This window comes from Pinus tabuliformis, chromosome 2_2 (genome assembly GCF_031772625.1).
Source record: "Pinus tabuliformis cultivar Carrire ecotype Pingquan chromosome 2_2, CPIR1, whole genome shotgun sequence".
Taxonomy (NCBI): domain Eukaryota; kingdom Viridiplantae; phylum Streptophyta; class Pinopsida; order Pinales; family Pinaceae; genus Pinus; species Pinus tabuliformis.
The window spans coordinates 1,142,871,942-1,142,891,985 of record NC_142300.1 but is presented as its reverse complement, the minus strand read 5'-3'; the positions used below and the strand labels follow the sequence as shown (position 1 = coordinate 1,142,891,985).

General features: G+C 39.0%; 1 pseudogene; it reads right to left on the bottom strand.

Moving 5' to 3' along the window:
* Positions 1 to 10,782: 10,782 nt before the first annotated feature.
* On the bottom strand, positions 10,783 to 19,719 carry LOC149197437 (uncharacterized; annotated as a pseudogene).
* Positions 19,720 to 20,044: the final 325 nt, after the last annotated feature.

Genomic DNA, 20,044 nt, shown 5'->3' with positions numbered 1-20,044 from the left:
TTGACAATTTAGTCAGCGTTTCCAAGGATAAGTATAAAGATATTCACGAATATGAAATAAACAATTAAACATAGATATGCGGGAGGTTACTTCATACCTTGGGGTCAATATGTCATTATAAAATAAAAGCTTTCAACTTATGACTGCAAAAGGATAATAATACGACAAAATATAAGGTCAAAAATAGGTCAATTGTGAGTCCCAACACTCTGCAGTAACAAGTCTCCTTCTTACTACACATGCCTCACTAAGCTTCTCCCTTCTGAGCTAAGTCTTTTGGCATCTCTCTTGTTCTCTCCTCTAGAACCAATTAAGCACTCCTTGCTCTATTTTGTTGCAATCTTCTCACCTTCTTTACCTCTACCTTTAATACCTCTACATGATCTTGTTCTACCATTCACATGCACTTTGAATGGATTGTTCTTTGTTTCCTTCGCATTTGCAAATTCTGCTACACTTTATCTCGTGTGCCTAGTGTTTCTCATATTTAAAATTTGATCTCCTCTTGCCTGCATACACACCTTTAAAACATAACTTTGTTCTAAGTTTTCTCAAAGAATTATTACACACAAAATTTCCTTGTTCTTCTCTGATACCAAATTGATGCCAACCTAAGCTGTTCATACCATAATGATGTAGCCTAGGCCGCATATACCCACAGTATGCAAATAAAATTGCATGTCATATACATTGTGTATGTGTCCCAGGAATTTCTAATATTCCATACTGTAGGTTATAACCCTGTACAGAAATTACCTGCATATGAATTCTTAAACAAAGAAAATAAACAATGCGAGAGCATAACCCATAAAACACACATGCACAGAGATTTTTCCCTGGATCCCAAAACCGGGACTACCAGCTTGATTTTTCATTATGTTCCTTTCAATGTTACAATACATATTTATACATGCCGAAGCATCCAATACCATGAACCGAAAAACCATCGCGTTCAATACCATGTGCGAAAATCATGCACAAAACCATAGGTAGGTTCGCCCAACCTAATATAGGGTCCAAAAAAAATTTTCCCGGGGCGCTGCCCCGGACCCCGTAGAGGGGGGCTACCCGCCCCCCTCAAACCCCCCGGACAGGGGGGGCTACCGCCCCCCTCTAACCCCCCGTTTAACTACGTAGGTTAGTCGTGGAAAGAATATAACACAACCCAACACATACTTATTAGAATATTCACAAATCAAGGTTGACATCTCCTTAATTAAATCTATGTGGAAACATTCATTTAACTCTCCCACAGGTTTCGTTTTTGGGTTACTTTTCACCTTCGACGCCTATCAACCATACCCTAGTCTTTAGACTTTGGTTAAAGCCAAAACTTAACCCATAATACATTAATCTGCTTATTTCTATTATAATTACCGTATAATGGAAATATCTCATCAATCACACTTAAACCTTACCTTTTTGTCATTCGACGAACCTTTGCACACACATCGATGCTCTCTTTAGCACATTAAATCTCTGTCGTCAGTCTCATTCCTCGATCTGACGCTTATCGTGTCACCCAATTATCAACTAACCAGATAATCTCTACCATTTATCTGCTCCGCCCAATCCAAGGGTTGTCGCATCACCCGATCGCCAACAAGCTTGGCTGATCTCCACCGTTGATCAATCTCGCTTGATCTAATAGTTAGTGCATAATCTCGGGCATATATTTGCATGACCGATATCAGATTGAGAGCGTGCGAGAAACTACTTCCCGTCTTTCGAAACCACCCACATGCTTAAATCAAACCCTTTAAGAAACTCGACTTAATAAAGGGTTAGAACTTAATCTCTGCCATTCATCTTCTTGAATTTATTTGCACAATTTAATCTTAATCATATATCTCCCTCGTTCTTGTCTGTTGATCTGATGGATCATATGGTTCCTGTGCACCATTACAATCTTTTGGTTTTTACTGTGTAATTTCCCATTCAGCCTTCTGCCTCTGTATTTGGCTTTGCCTTATGATCTTCACTTGTTTTGATCTCTACCTTTGCTCGTGCCTTTATGCTTCCTTCATAAATCCTTAGGTTTTAGGAAACCTTACAGTCATACCTTTGCTACAACATTAAAGGTTTTCTCCAATACTATCTATGTGTAAAACCGTAACACTCCTCTCTGCACCTCTTCTCTGGTTCTACACACATGCAACCTATGTTACACATAATTACTCTAGTTCACTCACACTCTATAACTCAATTACTCAATACACATCAGAGAAACTCATAATCAAGTTATCTATATTAATAACAAACATTTACACAAAGAATTCCTTCTTGGCTTGATCTTCTATATCAGTTTCCTTTTCTTCCTGCTCGTACGCTTACAGTCAAACCTATCTAACCTCTAAACTAACTGACTGACTGACTCCTGACTTAACCTTGTGCCCTTTTGGCTTACATTTATACAAAAAGGTTCTTCTTAACCAATTCTAGTTCAGATCCTTAATCTGTTGAACTAAATCCTGAATATCCTCTAAGTCCACTTTTAACTCCACTTAATCCCTAAGAATCTTCTCTAGTTCCTCAAATCATGAAACCACTTTCTAGTCTAAGACTTACAATTGATTTCCAACTCTCTCATCATCACTCACGTTCTCCTACATTCGAGATAATTTACAAAATCCTCATAATATCTAATTAATTCCTATTCTAATCACTCAAAACATTATTGATTACATACATAGGAATCCAACTTCCTTGAAAACAAAAGACACCCTAAGTTAACTAGAACATAATGAAATTATTGAGCTGTATGCTCCTGCATCAGACTTCCAAGGTTAAAAGAATCATGATCTCTTGATCATGTGCTTTCGACCTTTCTCTTCCTATATCCCATACTTTGTTCTGTAATTTGTCTTTGGTTGTTGTCTGTTGTTTTTCTCTAGGTTTCCACACTTTATGTTACTTTTCTCCATTGGCTATGCTTTCACAGTCTGTTGTTGTATTTCTCTTTCTGCTTCTCCTTGGCCTTCTTACTATTGTTTTCTTCTGAGGCTCCTTCATCATCAATCTTATGGTTCTTTCAATATCTATGTCCAATTTATCTTTTTACTGATAATTACTTTGCCATTTGTTGATGTACTCTGTCCACTCACGTTCAAACTTCAGTTTATTGTCTTCTCATTGAAGTTGTTGGATTTGTACTACCACCCTTTCATCCTTACCCTCTTGTGACTTTCCAAAGAACCTCTATTAAATATTTGTAAATTTACTTTCAAAAAGTAAATTTTCCTCCAATTTTCTTTGTACTTCATTCCTCTCAAATACATCACTATGTTGTTCATTGATTCCCACATATTTTCTTTCCTCTTCTTTGACAACCCTCAGTAATTGTCCTTCACTTCCTTGACTGATTCTGACAATCAGTTTAACTTCTTCAAGCTCGATATCTTCATTCTTTTCTTTTTCCTCATCAGCATGTCCGACCTGGAAACTTCCAATCTTCCTCATTTTAAAACTGACTCTTCAACTTGAATCATGTCTATCTCATCTTCATCAAATCCTGTAATCATAAAACAATTATTAGAATTAGAAACATAAGACCTCATTACCTTTTCCTTCTCTAGATACATCTCAATATGCTACTATGAGTTTTCTTCCAATTCCTTTGTCAACACATCAGTATGTTGATTTAAACTCTCCTTCATATCATCTATTTCAATGATATCTCTCGGTTCTGGTTCACAATAATGAACTCCTCCTTCTATAATGTTAATTTGCTGAACTTTTATTACCATCCCCTTTTCCTTATGATTGTCATTTATGACAATTTCTTTGTCTTCCTTCTTCAACAATTTATCCCGAGTATACATCCTCTGCTTTTCCAAATCCCTCTTTGAATGTCTAATTTTCTATATAACTCAATAATCTCAATTGGAGTAGGATTTGGAAATTTTACACAATTTTCCATACCTTCATTTGTTATTGACCAATCATTAGATGTGATTTCTCCCTTTGTTAAATCTTTTGCATGGTCTTCTTCTTTCTTCACATCTTTCAGTAGATGTCATTCTTCTTTCTTCAATTCTGTGATTGTCTTTTCTTTTCCTTGAGACAAATTTGGCTCCCCTTCTTCTTCAATACACTTTGTCTTGTCATCTCTCTGTAAACCTTCTTCAAGAGCTATCCTTGCCTCATCATCTACATTAATATTTTCCTTCATTTGTTCTTCATCAATAACATTAATTAAATTCATTAGATTACCTCTGAGACAATATTCCTTCGTTCTTCATTAGAATAAGATCTTGATCTTCAATCTCTATGATAGCTTTTAATGATTGTCTTCTCTCATTAAGTAACTCTCCCATAGACCCTTTCTGTTGTAACCAGTCAAACTATTTCTCTTCTGAGAAATTTTCTTTGTCACCTTTTACTTCAAGATCTTCATCCATTCTGAAGACATCTTCAAAAGGTTACATTTCTCCTGCAATATCTGCGATCATACGTAAACTATCATTTTTAAAAACATAAGGCCTTGTGGCATCAGTTGATGCTTCAGTCATCATATCTCCTTGCTGCCTTGAATTCACAATAATTCATAAGATCTTCCACAGATATCCAGTCTTCATCTTCCCCTAGAACTTCATCCTGTTCTGTTTCACAAATGGAAACTTCCATTTCCAACTCAGCTTCGCCGAGTTCTTCCACCAACCACTTCACTTGCCTCTGTTGTAGCCTTCTCTGTAACTTAGACCACTTCACTACCCTTTTCCTCATGACCCAACCTTGTCTTTGGTTTTACTCTAGTATAATGCTTAATACATTGAGTTGTTCTTTTAACTCTACAATCTCCTTGTCACGCACTTCTTCCTCAGAACCTTTGTTACCTCTGTTATGACTATTAGTAGTCATCTTCTTCTCTATCTTCATGAGTTCCTCACTCACTCACTATGAGCTACATTAAAGCCTCTGCAACAACAAGTCCTCACTGCTACCACTTACCTCACCAAGATTTCCTCTATACCTTGTCTTTTGGAAAGCACTTGGTTCTCTATTCTCTTGAACCTCTTTGAGCACTTCTCTCTGCTCCTTCCAGGCTTCAACTTATCTACAAATTTTAAGATCACAACTGTCCTCTTGTATTTTCATCACAATAAAATACTAGATTTTGACCACCTCTTCTTTCACTCAGAAATTTGTACCGGCTTTCTTTATCCTTTAGCAATTCTACCCACATCCTCTGTGGAATTATCTTTATGATCTTTCTGTGAGCTGCAAGAAAACCTCTGCTGATCCGGGTGGATGTTGGTGGCCACCCACCTATCCCACTTGGACCCCCAAAACTGTCTCTTTCAGTTTTTCAATTTCTGTAATTGTAGCACAATTTACTATTTTTAGCATTTTTTTGGGTCGTGAACTTCCGGAGCCGTTTTGAGGCCCTAAATGACGTTTTTTGGGAAATCTGGGAGCAACATGGGTGCATGGACTAATGCTGCTCTTCCCAAAGTTGTAGTTCTTGAATAGATCTTTCTAACAAGATATTGTACATGTCAAACAGAGATCAGGTGCCAAAGTTAAGACCTTGGGAAATTGATGTACCAATTTACCCAAATGGGGCCCACAATTTGGTGTTTCATGTTCTAGGGTTAGGTTTTGGGATGTTAAGGGTTTTCCATTATTTCTCGACAATAAATAAGCCTTCGAGCTTCATTGTAACACAATTCAGAGGCATGTAGCCGCCACATCTCATCTCAAAGATAAGCTACCATTTCCCTAGCTCGTTTATTTCCATTTGTCTGTAAGCATATTTCAATATTTTACATTAATGAAATGAAGTATTATTCCTACCGTGTCTTTGTGTTTATGGTTATCTCTGTAATTTTTTGCGTTCCTGTTTAAATTTGGATCAGTGGTATCAGAGCGGTCCGTGTTTTTCTCTGTTTTTCTTTGCATGTCGCCAACGCGGTCGGGATATAAGGAGTTAGGGATTGAACTGGTTGAAACTTTGCAAGACCAACCTCGCAAATCCCGACAGCCTCCAATGGCGGATGAGAATAAATACGAGAGGGCAGGAGATCCTATCAAAATCTTGCTCGAAGAAGCACTTGAGCGACAAAGGAATGCAATGATGGACAAATTTGTGCAGATCCTTCAGTGACTACCCAGAGGCGACGCATCGGCTTCTAGCAGCTACTCTAGAAATGTCATGCCTTTTAAGGTACAAGTTAATTTTGAAATACCCATATTCAAGGGTCAAATAGACGCACATGTCATAGATAAATGGTTAAATCTGCTAGATGGGTATTTTTCTGTTCATGAATTTTCGAGTCGAGAAAAGATTGTTTTCGCTCTTCTCAAAGCAGCCCCCCACGTCAAGGACTAGTGGGAAACCTATTGCGAGCAGAAGAATGAAATTATGGGCTCACTATTTTCAGCTACACCCACTTGGGATTCATTCCGGGATGCTGTCAAGGAGTAGTACTACCCTGTCAAAAGCTATGAGGACAAATACATCAAATGGACCACATTGCGGCAGGGAAGGGACCAAGATGTGCCGGAGTTCACAAAAAATTTTCATACCCTTCGCACACAGTTGGGTATCAAGGACTCTGAGCTGCATTTGGTACTTAAATACCACAACTGCCTACATAGATACATCCAGGAAGAGATGGTGTTCCTGAAAACCTCCTCGCTCAGCACGGCGTACCAATACACTGTCAGAATAGAGCAAAATTTCAAACAGAAGAAGCGAGACTTTGGATCTGCAAATATGAAGACCAAAGGACAAAGCCAAGGTGGGGTGACACAAGACAACCCATTGAAGCCGCAAGAAAAGAACAACACCCCAAAGTCAAATAAGGACACAAGAAAGTGGTGTGAGTTCCACAAGAGCCCCACTCACAACACAAGTGAGTGCCGTACCAAGCAATCGTTGGTGGCCAAGTTGAAGGCTTCAAAATCAGATGCATGTTCCAACCCTGAGTCAGAACCCGACAAGGGGAATGGCAAAGGGAAGCAAATCATTGATGCGGAGCCCAGCATCACTATTGCCACCGTCGAGATCCAGAAGAATGAGCCTGAAGACCCAGAGGAGGGGGAGAGTCTTTTCCACTCACAGGTGTGGGTGAAGGGTTCGCCGTTGTAATTCATTGTCAATAGTGGTAGCGAAAAGAACCTCATTTCAGTAGAGGTCGTGAAGCGGTTGGGCCTACCGACTACACCACACCCACAGCTGTACAGTATCAAGTGGCTTCATGAAGGACGAGATCTCAAAGTTTTCCAGCAGTGCTGCCTTCCCTACAACATCAAGCCCTTCACACACGAGGTATTGTGTGATGTTACACCTCTAGATGTTTGTGATGTATTATTAGGCCAGCCATACTTGTGGAGGCGACATGCTGTGTATGAGTCAAGGCCTCGTGCTGTCATTATTTCTTTCTGTAATTCATTATACAGGATATCGGAGGTAGCCCCACCTACTGCCACCTCTTTTATCACTACCAAGAAATGCAACAAGCTCATCTCCTAGACTGGGAAATTCATTTTCTATCTGTTTGCTCCTAAAGTAAGGGGAAGATCGTCACCACATCCATGACCCACGCAAAGGGTTCCTCCATGCAGCAGCAGCAACAGAGGGATATGGTCATGAAAGAACATAGGAACAACTTCTCCTCACCTACACGGGTACCACACAAGCTTCAGGTGGGCAACAAAGTCTGGTTGCATCTGCAGAAAGAATGCCTTACAAGAGCCCAATAGAAGCTCCGACCACGCCGACATGGTCCTCACACCATTACCAAGGCTGTGGGAAATAATGCATTGAAGCACAACATTCCCCCATTCCTTCGCTTGCACTGAATGTTCAATGTAGACCATCATCGACCATGCTTCCCACCATTTATGGACACATTAGAGATTACAGAACAGCTCACCAAGGACCAAGTTTAGTAGATGGAGGAACTCAATGCAATGGGGACCATTTATTCCAAAGGGGGGAGGAATGATCCAGATGGATGTTGGTAGCCACCCACCTATCCCACTTGAACCCCCAAAACTGTCTCTTTAAGTTTTTCAGTTTCTGTAATTGTAGCACAATTTACTATTTTTAGCAATTTTTCGGGTCCTGAACTTCCGGAGCAATTTTTAGGCCCTAAACGACGTTTTTTTGGAAATCTGGGAGAAACACGGGTCCATAATCCTATTTTTCTCTTCCCAAAGTTATATTTCTCAGATATATATTTCTAACGAGCTATTGCACGCATCAAACGGAGATCAGGTGCCAAAGTTACAACCCCAGGAAATTGATGTACCAATTTACCCAAACGGGGTCCACAATTTGTCGTTTCATCTTCTATGGTTAGGTTTTTGGATGTTAAGGATTTTATGTTGTTTCTCAACAATAAATAGGCCTTAGAGCCTCATTGTAACACAGTTCAGAGGCATGTAGCCGCCACATCTCTTCTCAGAGATAATCTACCATCGCCCTAGCTGGTTTATTTCCATTTCTTTCTGTAAGCATATTTCAATATTTTAAATTAATGAAATGAAGTATTATTCCCGTTGCATCTCTGTGTTTATGGTTATCTCTATAATTTGTTGCGTTCCTATTTAAATTTGGATCACCTGCAGTAACAAGTCTCTTTCTTGCTACACATGCCTCACTAAGCTGCTCTCTTCTCAGCTCAATCTTTTGGCATCTATCTGGTTCTCTCCTCTGGAACCAATTGAGCACTCCTTGCTCTAGGTTGTTGCAATATTCTCACCTTCTTTACTGCTACCTTGAAGACCTCTGCATGATCTTGTTCAACAATTCACATGCAATTTGAATGGATTGTTCTCCGTTTCCTTTGCATTTGCAAATTCTGCTACACTTTATATTTGTGTTCCTACTGTTTGTCAGATTTAAAATCTGATCTCCTCTTGCCTGCAGACACACCTTTAAAACATAACTCTGTTCTAAGTTTTCTCAAAGAATTCTTACACGCAGAATTTCCTTGTTCTGCTCTGATACCAAATTCATGCCAGCGTAAGCTGCTCATACCATAATGATGCATCCTAAGCCGCATATACCCATAATATGCAAATAAAATTACATGTCATATACATTGTGTATGTGTCCCAGGAATTTCTAATATTCCATACTTAGTAAAATCTTCACAAATCAAGGTTGACAGCTCCTTAATTAACTCTATGCGGAAATATTCATTTAACTCTCCCACAGGTTATGACTTTGGGTTACTTTTCACCTCCAATGCTTATCAACCATACCCTAGTCTTTAGACTTTGGTTAAAACCCAAAATTAACCCATAATACATTAGTCCGTTTATTTCTATTATAATTCCGTTATAATAGAAATATCTCATAGATCACACAAACCTTACCTTTCCACCATTCCACGAACCTTTGCACACACATCGATGCTCTCTTTAACATGTTAAATCTTCGCCGTTGATCTCATTCCTTGATCTAATGGTTATCGTGTCACTCGATCATCAACTAACCAGACAATCTTTACCATTGATTTGCTCTGCCCAATCCAACAGTTGTCACGTCACCCGATCATCAAAAAGCTTGGTTGATCTCCGCCATTGATCAATCCCACTTGATACAATCGTTATCGCACAATCTCGCGCATATATTTGCATGACCGATATCAGATTAAGAGCACGTGAGAAAAGTGGTTTTCTCTCTCCATCATTTGCTACGTGTTAGCTGCTAAAGGTAATCACGTGAAATTTTGAAATACCACTTACCACCTTTAGGGCATGTGAGAAACTACTTCCCATCTTTGGAAACCGCCCACGTGCTTAAATCAAACCCTTTAAGAAACTCAAATTAATAAAGGGTTAGAACTTAATCTCCGCCATTCATCTTCTTGACTTTATTTGATCGATTTAATGTTAACCGTATGTCTCCCTCGTTCTCATTCATTGATCTGATGGATCCAATGGTTCTTGTGCACCATTACGTTCTTTTGGTTCTTACTGTGTAATCGCCCATTCAACCTTTTGCCTCTGTATTTGGCTTCATCTTACAATCTTCACTTGTTCTGATCTCCACCTTCGCTCACGCCTTTATGCTTCCTTCATAAATCCTTAGGATTTAGGAAACCTTGCAGTCATACCTTCACTGCAACATTAAAGGATTTCTCCAATACTGTTTGTGTGTAAAACCATAACACTGCTCTCTGCACTTCTTCTCTGGTTCTGCTCACCCACAACCTATGTTACACAGAATTACTCTAGTTCACACGCAATCTATAATTCAATTACTCAATACACATCACCTGGACTCAAAATGGAGTTATCTGTATTAATAACAAACATTTACACAGTGAATTCCTTCTCGGCCTGATCTTCTATATTAGTGTCCTTTTCTTCCTGCCTGTAAGCTTACAGTCAAACTAATCTAACCTCTGAACTCACTGACTGACTGACTCCTGACTTAACTCTATGTCTTTTTGGCTTACATTTATACAAAAAGGTTCTGTTTAACCAATTCTGGTTTTGATCCTTAATCTGTTTTACCAAATATTGAGTACCTCCAAGTCCACTTTTAACTCCACTTAATCCCTAAGAATCCTCTCTAGTTCCTCAAATCATGAAACCACTTTAGAGTCTAAGACTTACAATTAATTTCCAACTCTCTCATCATCACTCACGTTCTCCTACATTCAAGATCATTTACAAATATCCTCACAATATCTAATTAATTCCTATCCTATCACTCAAAACATTAATGATTACATACATAGGAATCCAACTTCCTTGAAAATACAAGACCCCTTAAGTTAACTAGAACATAATGAAATTGTTGAGTTGTGTGCTCCAGCATTAGAGAGGATCATTGTTGGATGGAGGTTGTATTTGGTCTAACTACGGGAATGGGTTTTTTAGAGCCTCGAAGGAAAAGTTGAGCGTTGATTGGTTCAAACCAGAATTCTCCTCCAGTTGTTGCTACTGCAACATCAATTCTTCCAACCTACATCTTCTTTGCACTTCTTCTCTATCTCATTTAAGATCATGCAATGATTGCATGGAACAAATTGAATCAATGAGAAGAATAGGAGGAATTAAATATGTTGAATCATAATTTGTCCTATGATTAGTCAGAGAGTTGAAAAATGGGACAAGTCCTGGAAGGTCCATTGGAGCAATACTCGCATTTGAAATTTTCAAATTCTGCTCAAAAATGGGGCTTGAGTTGTGGTTCATGGATGTAATGGCAGAAGTTCTTCAATCATGGTTAGAGATCATTCCACAATTTGGAGACGGGGCAGTTTTCATTGAATCTTGTGAAGTTCTTTCTGAATGCTCAATGTTCGATTTCATTATAGTATTCCTCATGGGTAGTATTCCTGGCACCTTTTCATCAATTTCTTCGTGGAATTGTTCCATTTCTTCTTCCATGGACCACTCTTTCTCCTTAGCTAACTTCTCCATACTACTCTTCTTGTTGTATATTCGACAAAGTACCCAATAATCCAACTGCAACAAGAAGCAATTTTCTCATTAGAAATATGGATAACCCAAAAGAGAAAATAAAGGACTTTGAGCTAAATTTACATCACTGAAACCCGTCACAAGCCCTCATTTTTAAACTGGACTGAGGAAAACAAAAATAATATTTTATATTTATATTTTTCCTTATTGAAAGCCTTTGGATTAAATTAGAAAACACTTGATTTCTATAATATAGAAAACAACCCCCTGTTTCCCAAATTGATTTTCCCCAGATACATTCATCCTCTAAAGTCCAATTGGTGTGGGCCTTGTAATGACTAGGCCATAATAGCATCCAACCTAACAGGTGTTTTAAACCAAGAAACACCTACAATGTCTATTGACACATAGGAATATACATGAATAGAATCAGCAAGGCGATATTCATGCATAATCCAATTAGTCTTGTTTCCTTTAGGTTCTTTTCAAACATATAAAACCAGAGCATTCTTGATGCCAACATCCCTGTTGCTGCCCTTAGCAGTGATGGGTTTATCTGCTGATGTGGCTTTCCAGTATCCTGAGCCAACAACCTTGTTGGGGCGAGAACCATTTGGATACTTCTTGTCCCAGGGAGTGAAAATATGCCATTCCTTTTCTCCAAACAATGCCTTTTTTGTAGGAATTGGAAATGCATATCAGACCAAAACAAATAACAATTTCTAATAACTGAAAGAAAATAAGAATGAAAAACAAGAATTTCCCATTGCAAGAACATGACATGGGCATAAATATGAGAGAACACTATAAATGAATTCAGTTTAAAACAGAAGAACACCCATGTCCATATAAGAGTCCATACCCATATATAAAAATGAGATGATTAATTTTAAGATTGAAGGTTGCCACATCAATCAAAGAGACATATCCAAGTAATAGTTCTAAGACATGGAAGGGAATTGATTTGTATATTTGGAAAATTAGAGAATTCTTTTTTGAGATATATAGAAAAATCTCATTCTTATGCAATGCCCATCTTACACTAGAAAAGCCCCAAATTTAATAGTTTAGCCTTTACAGGCAGTGTAACATAAAAAAGGCTTGTTTAGCAAGAAATGAACTCAACCAAAGTTGTCTGTTTAAAAAAGGAACAACATCAAGATCACAGTTCAAATAACATCAATGACAAAGTCTAATCCCCATGGAAATAAATGAAGTTGCAGTGCAAAATCCTATTTCTCTGGAATTGGTAGTGGATTGAAACAAAAGGTTCCATCTACCCAAGTAAATGAACAGTCACAAAGAATGAAGAATCAAATCTATTTATAAAAAGTTGTATAAAATAAACCAAATTTGACCCTAAATGTTTTATAGACCACTATCGATTCCTCAACTTTTGGAGGGTCAAGAAAATATCTAGGTTGATCTTTTAGGACCTTTCCCTTCCAATATCTAGCTAAGAGCTAAGATAAGACTTTTCCCTTCCAAGGTAGGGCAAGACCTTACAGCCTTTCAGAACCTAACTTGTTAGGACTGTAAGACCAGGGTGTACCTTTTAAAACAATGAACGTAGACCCTTCCCCTTAGGATCTTCAGACTTCATTAAAACCAATAACACCAAGGCCTAGCTTGAGCTAACTAGCCACATCCAAACCTCAATGGAAATGCAGTAAGTCAAACTAATGGCTTCAACACCTCTATCACTATGGTGGCAGTGGCTCTAATTTATCAGAACTAGTAAAATAATTGGCCCTTCCAACTAGAGCGTGCAATAGTAGTAGGTGTCAGTACCATGGCAACATCATGTGCCAGTCTAACCATAGTAGTATTGATTCGTAGCTTGTGTGTTTGTGCCACGTGCATGATGAAAGGGACTGCCCCCCCACCCAAGGCACGCACATTAATGGATTAGATTCTGTTGGATGTGGAAATGGAAATTTATTAATCCATCCACCTATGTTCCATGATATTATTCCAAGTAATATGTTATAGAAATTAGCATTATCTTTGTGTTTAGTGAAATCATGGAACTCAACTTTCACGAATTTATTGGAATTCAGGCTTGCCAGAACGTGAAAATGCACTAGATAGATACGATAATTATATTTGTGTCCAACTAATGACCATAAAATAGGTCAAAAGGATTGTTGAGTACAATCATGTCCATAAAGTGCGGAAGAACCAAATGATCTACTATAAAAAATACAATGCATGAATATAAAAGGTACAATGCAGGTGTAGGAATTTACAGGGTAAGTTCCTCAAAAAGAACACCAAAAGGACACCGCTCACAACCAGATCACAGATCAATACACCAGTATTTTTGACGTGGTTAAAACCCTCAAAGAGGGAAACAGTCCACGGCTTGAGCCAACGCGGCCACTTCAGGCAATTTACTAATCAAAGAATGAAAATTTACATAAGCTTCTCTCATGCACGGATTACCCTACAAATGACCCTCCATGCACTTTAAATAGAATTCATGGACCAATCGGGTGTCAAGCCACGGATCAAGTGTCGGTAATACCGAGGAGAGAATGAACCGTCGGATCACTACATATCGTGACCATCGGATTGTAAATTACAAAATGTACAACGGTAAAGAAACACACTTTACCTAACTCTATACTAGACCAAGTTGTACTTAACTATTTCCTATGTGTCGGAATATCCTAACATCCCCCCTTAAGAAAAGCTTGGGATAGGATTGAAGGATTTACAAATATGACACAATAGGAGAAGGAAGGAGGCACTAGAGCCTATCCCCCCTTAGTGACAACTTCCTGAACTCCAACCATAAATCGAAGTTTAGTGAACTTCGCCTCTGTGAGAGCCTTTGTGAAGATGTTTGCAACTTGATCATCTGTTGAACAATATTGCACTTCAAGAACATGGTCGTGAATGAGCTTTCTGATGAAGTGCATGTGCAGTTCAATGTGTTTTTTGCGCTGATGTTGAACTGGATCTTTGCATAGCTGAATGGCACTTTGATTATCACACCAAAGTGTAGTCGGATGCTGCTGCTGAAAGCCAAATTCTGACAGGATCTGACGAAGCCACAAGGCTTCCTTACTAGCTTCTACGGCACCACGATACTCTGCTTCTGCTAATGAAAGAGAAATTGCATCTTGTTTCTTACAAGCCCATGTAATAGGTCCTGAACCAAGAGTGAACACATAACCGGCAGTAGACTTCCGATCATCAGGGTCACCAGCACAATCAGAATCAGTGAAACCAACCAATAGAGGAGCTGCTTCGGCACTGTAATGAATCCCAAACTAAACTGTACCTCGAACATAACGAAGTATTCTTTTAGCTGCTTTCCAATGACTTTCACGGGGGTTTTGCATGAACCGAGCAACAAGACCAACAACAAAGGAAAGGTCAAGACGAGTATGGGTTAGATACAAGAGTTTTCCTACAAGTTGACGGTATAATGTAGCATCAACTTCAGGAGAAGTACAAGTGACTGAAAGTTTGACTCCAGACTGAAAGGGAGAAGGGGCTGGCTTATAGTCTTCCATGTGAAAATGACGTAGAATATCACAAGCATACTTGGACTGGGAAAGGGAAATACCCTCCTTGCATTGCAAGACTTGAAGACCGAGAAAATAGTGTAAGTGTCCTAAGTCTGTCATTTCAAATTTCCTTTTGAGGCTAGACTTCACATGGTTTATAAGGTTGGGATCACTACCAGTAAGGATAAGACCATCAACATAAATAACAAGGATGATAAGAGAGTTGCCCACTTTCTTGGTGTAGACAGTATTGTCAGAATGACACCTAGAAAAGCCATATTCTAAAAGAAATCTATCCATTTTGGCATACCAAGCCCGAGGAGCTTGCTTGAGACCATAAAGGGATTTCTTAAGTCGACAAACAAGGCTGGAGTCTGTTTGTATGAAGCCAATGGGTTGTTCCATATAGATTTCTTCATGCAAGTCCCCATGCAAGAAGGCAGATTTAACATCCATCTGATGGACTTCCCATTTGAAAGAGGCAGCAAGGGAAAGAACAAGGCGGATAGAGTTCATTTTGGCAACAGGGGAGAAGGTTTCAGTGTAGTCAATGCCTTCAACATGTGAAAAGCCCTTAGCAACAAGACGAGCTTTATGTTTATCAACTTTCCCAACTGGTCCATACTTGGTTCTGTAAACCCATTTGCATCTAACAAGTTTTTGTCTCTTTGGTAAAGGAACAAGATCCCATGTATCATTTGCCAATAACGAATGATATTCTTCATTTATAGCTGCTTCCCAATCTGGATGGCCTGAAGCTTCTGCAAAGGTGTCAGGATCATAATTTACTGGAGCTTGAGCCAGTAAAGAAGAGGCTCTCTCGAACTGAGAACGTGTGTGTCGCTGATCTGTAGGGTCACCGGCAAGATCACCTGCTGCATCTCGAGTAGCACGAACCCATTTTGGAAGCTCAGGAGCTGAAGGAAGATCCTGAGATGGTGGGGGAGGATTGTCATCCTCACTTTCATCATCTGAAGAAGAAATGTTTTCAAAGGTAGAAGAGATAGGGAGAGGTGGCACATCCGCGAGACTAGGCTCGTAGGCCGATATATTTTCATCAAATTTTACATCTCTTCTAATGATAACATTTTTGGACTTAAATGGAATAAGTCTATAGCCTTTGACATCTTCAGAATATCCAACAAAAGTACATTTTTCACTCTTAGGTTCTAAAGCTTTATGCTTTTCATCTGGAATATGGGCCCACGCTTCACTTCCAAAAACACGAAAGTGACTTACATCTGGTTTGATTGACCTCCATGCTTCTTCTGGAGTGATATTCTTTGAAGCCTTAGTAGGAGTACGATTTATTATGTAATTTGCACAGTTAATTGCTTCTGCCCAAAAACTAAGACCAAGTCCTTTAGATTGTAGCATACAATTAGCCATTTCCTTTAAGGTGCGATTCTTCCTTTCAGCTACACCATTTTGTTGTGGAGTATATGGAACAGTATGTTGGATTTGAATTCCATTCTCAGTGCAATAGTTGATGAATGTGTTTTTAACATATTCTCCGCCATTATCAGATCTTAACTTAAGAATTTGATGTCCAGATTGTTTTTCAACAAAGGCCTTGAAGGCCAAAAAAGTGTTAAATACTTCACTCTTGAGTTCTAAGAAGTATACCCAAGTGCGTCTGGAGAAATCATCAATGAAAGTTAAGAAATACTTGCAACCAGAGAATGACACAACTGGAAGTGGACCACATAAATCACTATGCACAAGCTGTAAAGGGGCTGAGGCATGCCAAGAGGCACGTTTTTCAAAACTATCATGATGATGTTTTCTGAGTACACATCCGGAACAAACACCATCTCTGCAAGATACCATAGGAAGACCTGTCACCATATTTTCTTTACATAGATGCTGAAGGGAGCAATAGTTTAAGTGACCAAATCGCTCATGCCAAAGTTTGCTCACTTCATCGTTATGAGCAACAAATACTGAGGGAAGATTTGATGACCCAAAGCTGTGAAACTTATACAACCTTGTAGAATCATCAACAATTCCAGTAGCCAAAATTTGTTTAGGATATTTTAAGTCCTTGATTACAACATCATGAGGTGAAAATTCAACGATTTTAACTTCACCTGAATGAGTTATCTGATAAACAGATAGAAGGTTGCAGGATAAGGTTGGAACACATAATACATCATTAAACTGACCATTGTCTAGATGAACAGTTCCAGTCCCTACAACATTAAGAGATCTATCATCACCAACATATATATTTTTGGTGTTACAATCATTTAAAGAAGAAAACATGGCTTTGTTTTTGGCCATGTGATAAGAAGCTCCAGAATCAATGAGCCACTCATGAGAATGAGAAGAAGAAGATACATTTAATGCATAGCCAGACCGAGATGCTTGACAACCACATGCAGAAAGTGCCATTCCTGAAGATGAAGTTGAAGTTGAAGATTGCCCCAAATGGATGTTATGCTTCTTCATTGCTGCTTCCAAGGCTTCCATCTTTTTAAAGCATTTTGATTCTAAGTGGCCATCTCGATTACAAAAATTGCAATGTCTATCAGTCTTCTTCCCTTTGTTTTTATTTGTCTTATCATTTTGTTGAAATGATTTTTCATTTTGGGGCTGAAATTGCTTAGGACCCTTGTTTGGTTTAGGACCATTCTTTTTAGGATATGACTTCTTAGGATTCTTTGAATTTGGTTGCTACTGGGCGGCTAACGCTTTCTTGGAAGAGTTTCCAAGATTAAGAAGACCAAGGTGTAAGAGTTTTTCTTGTTCTCTTATTAAAGAATCACAAAAAGAGTCAAAGGAAGGGGGCTTGTAGTCTTTTCCTTGAGAAATGAAGGCTTCTCTTGTAGAATGGAAGGTGGAAACAAATACAGAGTAGGCTGGTCCCAACTTAGTAAGGATGGAATAAATAAGGTTACTATCTTCTTTCTTAACCTTAACACTTTCCAAGAGATATCTAAGGGTCTTGAATTTGGACAAGAAATCTTCAATGTAAGAAAAATTATTAGGGTCCAATGTAAGCAACTCATTTTCAAGTTGATGAGCTCTAATTTTATTTTTAATCCCAAAAACTTTAGTGATTTGTTCCAATGCTTCATTAGGAGTATCAAGTTCTGCAATATGGAATCTAAGATAAGGAGAGATAGACAGCCCTATCAAACCATGTGCTTGATCTTGTCTATTTTCCCATTTAGCAACCTTATCTTCATCCTTCGGTTTCTTCTCTTGGTCTGTGGCTATTCTGTAGAGACCTTTACTTCTAAGTAAATCCTCAATGTAGGACAACCATTGGAAGTAGTTGGTGCTGTCAGGGGTAATTGGTATTGACTTTCCATTTCAACAAAAACTGAAGCTGAAGATGCTGAAAGTAAGTCTTCCAATGGATAGATCTCGAAAAATTAGGCTGTTTTAAAAAAAACGGCTCTGAAAAAGGCTTCCGGATGAAGAAGTTATGGCTTTTTGAAAAAACGTTGTTGAAGTTGCCGACGAAGTGCGGGAATGTACGGAAATGAAAAAGTCCGCCCCCACAAAATGGAGACTTGAACCCAAGACCTCTACTCTCTTAAAATAGCTTTGAACCAATTGATCTATACAAAAAATTTGAGAGAGAGAGAGAGAAAGAGAGAGAGAGAGGGGGGGGGGCTTTGGGTTGCATGCTTGCTTTGAGAAAGCTCTTTTTCCCTACAAAACAAAAAAACACAAAACCCAACACGGAAATGCAAAGAAAACGAACCTTATGGCTCGAAGTTAGCTTTAGCGGAAAAAATAAATATTTTCAAAAATGAACCTTGCGGCTCAAAGTTAGCTTTGGCCGGAAACTAAATATTTTCCTCAATGTTTCTGATTTTCCGAGATCACCCTAAGGCGTAGGGAAAAGAGCATACGCATGAGAAAAATCTTTCCTTTTTGTTTCTGATTTGCCCAGATCACACAGAGTCGCAGGGCAAAGAGCATACGCAGAAATGAAAGGTATAGATCCAGTAATAAAAAGGCTAAATAAACCGAAACCGAAATAAACAGAGAGAAAATAACAGTAAACTGCAAATAAACACTGTATACCTCCAGATCTTAAAAATGACACAGCTAGGGCTACCAGAAACCTTTTTGCGTGAAACAAAAGGGGTTCCTCACTGGAACAGATGCTCCGAACACAACAGAGCAGTCCTCTTGGCCCGAAAGCAGTCAGAAACAGCAGATCTAGGAAACGACAGTCGGATGCAGTTTTACCGGCTTCATATTTGGATCACCAACGAGCGTTGTTGACACCTAATCCGAAACGGATGAGGTGAAGCTGGACAGTCATCTAGAAGATGAACTGATCTGTTTTGTGTATGTATAAATAATAGTTGGCTAATGAATAAGATAGTCAGTTCTGTCTTGTGCTCAATAATTTCTGGAGTTAACCTGGCCTGACATGGTATCAGAGCCAAGTTCCAGAAATAGCTGTAACTCCTCTGCCAGGTTTCTGCTGCCTCATGAAACCTCTGTCCTGAGAGACTGCACATCCGTTTTCTCTGAGAGATTGCGCATTTTTTTTGTATGAATATTTGCCTGAATTCGCTGCCCCTCTGACCTGAATTCGCTGCCCCTCTGACCTGACAACGCATCTATGCATTCGTTTTTTCTTGAGTACACTGCTCTCCCATATACACTCTGCGTCCCGTCATGGTTCGATCGTATGTCTGCAGTTGCTTCAATAAGAGAATCGTAAACTGTGGAATTGACGGGTATTGAATCCTGGAATTGAGAGTCTTCATAGAATGTGGGTTGTGTTATTGCAGACGCGAGGAAAGTTAAAAACTGAGTGTATTTTACAGTAGCTATCCATAGTCTAGAAGGGAATATCGAGTGAGATATCGTTCCGGTCGGATGTTTTCTGAGTCGCCACGGCCTCCGTCGAAACTTTCATCACTGTGGACGTTGTGATTCCGTGGATGTATCATTGCTTTGTCTGCCTATAGTATCAAAGCCTTTGTGCGTCTGACGTCTTGGATCTGCGGATTATAAATTTTATGGTCTTTGTGTATGAGTGCAAATTTTTGGGTCTTTGCGTGGTTAGTTGCTGCCTTCCAAATCTCGCTTTTCAAAAGCTAGTTGTGAGAATCAAAGACCTTCAAAATACTTCTCTGTTTTGAATGCGCTGTTCAAAGAAC